The sequence below is a fragment of the Solanum stenotomum genome, unplaced genomic scaffold, assembly GCF_019186545.1.
Source record: "Solanum stenotomum isolate F172 unplaced genomic scaffold, ASM1918654v1 scaffold20257, whole genome shotgun sequence".
NCBI lineage: Eukaryota > Viridiplantae > Streptophyta > Magnoliopsida > Solanales > Solanaceae > Solanum > Solanum stenotomum.
The window spans coordinates 8095-10792 of NW_026025946.1; positions in this window are offsets into that span (position 1 = coordinate 8095).

A 2698-nucleotide genomic window follows, 5' to 3' on the forward strand; every position below is an offset into this window, starting at 1 on the left:
TGAAAAACATTTTCCTTCTTACCAAACACACCCCCGAGTGCGTATGAATTTTAAGTCTTTTAACTAAAATTTGTGAGTGATAGATTTTCCGTACGTCTATTATTATTTGACATTGATTTGGCTATCATTTGGGGAAAAAAAATATTTTTTTTCTAAATTAATACTTCCTAATGCTCTCTTGATTTTTAAATTTCACTCACAATTCAAAATGTTATAAAATGGGATGTCGTAATTGTATAATGTCATATTTACATGAACCATTAATAATGATCGATTTTTATTTATTTTATTTAAATACAATTTACATAATAGCAGTTTATATATACTTCATTCATTTCAATTTATTTGTTTAACTTTTTAATTCCAGCTTTTTACATGACATATTTAAAATCATAATAATTAAAATATGTTTCGATACATTTATATATTTCTAATGTAAAGCCACAAGATTTTAAAAATTCTTTTAACATCTTAAATTTCGTTTTTGTTACGACCTAGACCGTCGTGATTGATACCCACACTAACCCTCCGGTGGGAGAACCACTACTACAACCCAAACCAAGCAACTAAACCAAAAACTAAAGCATTTAAGTTACGGAAGCAAGTTAAATGACTAAATTTGGAAGTTCCCATAAACTTCCAAAAGATCTAACAACTAAACAAATGCGGAAGAATACATCTACAACCTGAAAGTTAATGTACCAAAACATCTAACAATGAACCAATTAAGTCTAAACAAGAAGGGTTACAACCCCAAACTAAAGTACTAACAACTAACTATAAAAATCTAAGTCCGAAATGTGGACATAGACGAAAGGAGAACTCATGGCAGCCTGGAAGAACTGACTCACCCTTGAATTCGATTGGCGATCACTGATCTTCTAAGCGAGGTCTGTCAATAGCCGCAGAAAGATGTCATGTACTCAACAAAAAAAAGAGCAAGTGCAGTATCAATACACAACCACAGTGTACTGGGATCACGCGGCTATCCCACTAAGTGCAACATACATAAATCAATACAACAATATAATCACATGCATATATCGAACATATACAATATTATCAACACTTACGAACAAGATACAATTTCACATTTCTCAAGATACACAATTATGACAAGTCATTGGTCCTCTCATGGAACCCAAACCCAAACAGTTAGCATACCGGAACGTGGTACCCGATCCAATGATTATGTCGAAAAGTGGCAATCGATCCCAATTAATTATGCCGAAACATGGCAACCGATCCATTCAACACACCACAATCAGAAACACAAGTACATTCTCATAATCATACAATCGAGTTATGATTCAATGGCATTCGACAATCATATATCCTCATTTACAATAAGTGTGATCAATAATGCAACATCCACATACATACATGTATCATAATGAAGCAAGACAAACATACATCACACAATCATAAAATCACAACCATCACCTACCTCGAAACAAGCTTGAAACCCTAAGAAACTTGATCTTTCCCTTTTCGGATTCGTTCTGCTTGTTCTTGGTCTACAAACAATCAATATAATATGGGAATCAATAAACAATCACTAATTACCCAGATTATTAATAATTCTAACAACCCTAGATCATACCCATGATTCCACTATCCAAATTAGGGCTTTTTCCACCATAATTTCTAGATCAAAATCCTCCCCCATCGATAATTACCCATTAGATTACGTTCTACGGATCGAAAAATGGATTTGGGGAGTGAAAACCTTACATTTAGCCTCAAGAATGGTGAAAACGGTCAAGAACTCGTATGGGGTCGTCTCCTAGCTCTCAAAGTTGAGAAGTGTAGAATAAAGACGTTTTGGGGTTTATTTTCGACTTAAGTCACGTCGAACCCACCACAACGGTCCTCACCCCGCTGCAGCGGCCCCGCCCTGGCGACAGAAATCCCGCCCAGCGGCTTGCACGAACAATGAGTTATTTTAATAATTCCAAAACCCCCATTTCACAATGCACCTTCAACCAACGACACTCAGAAATACATATTCACGCCAATGTCAGTTTCGGGAAATCTACTCACCTGAATTCAATTCTGTAAAGTTGTACGGATTCCTTAACGCGTTAGCTAACTACTTATGTAATCAAAATCATATTTAAACCACCCAATTGCTACCAGATTTCCCTAGATCCTACTGACTCCGATTTCGTCCAAATCTGGACTAGGTTAGGAAATCCTAAGTTACTACGAAAAGTTTTCTGGCCCAAAATTTTCCCCGTTGATTTTTCTATAACGACGAAAACCAGTCGTTACAGTTTTAAATCACTAGTTAGATAAATTATTGAGATTAATGTAGTAATTGTTTAGAGTGAAATATCTAACAAATATGGCCCCACATGCCCTATAACAAAAATGACTTTAAGCGGCAATAAATAGACACATTAATAAAGAGTGTTGAAGTTTTTACCGGCATTAGTTAAGTGTCATTAGATTCAATGTTGCTAAAGGTTTTAGGGACATATACAAAGAATGCTAATTGCCGCCAAAAATACATATTTAGCGGTAATTGAGCTATTATCGTTAATTAATAGCCGTTAAAGATCTTTTTTGATGTAGTAATGCAAACACTTCACTTAGACCCTAAGAAACCTTGCAGAAGAGATTTAGAAACTAGAAAAATATGACAAAGTGATGTTGTAATATGAAAAGTCTAGTAAAATACAAGAGCAAAATATCA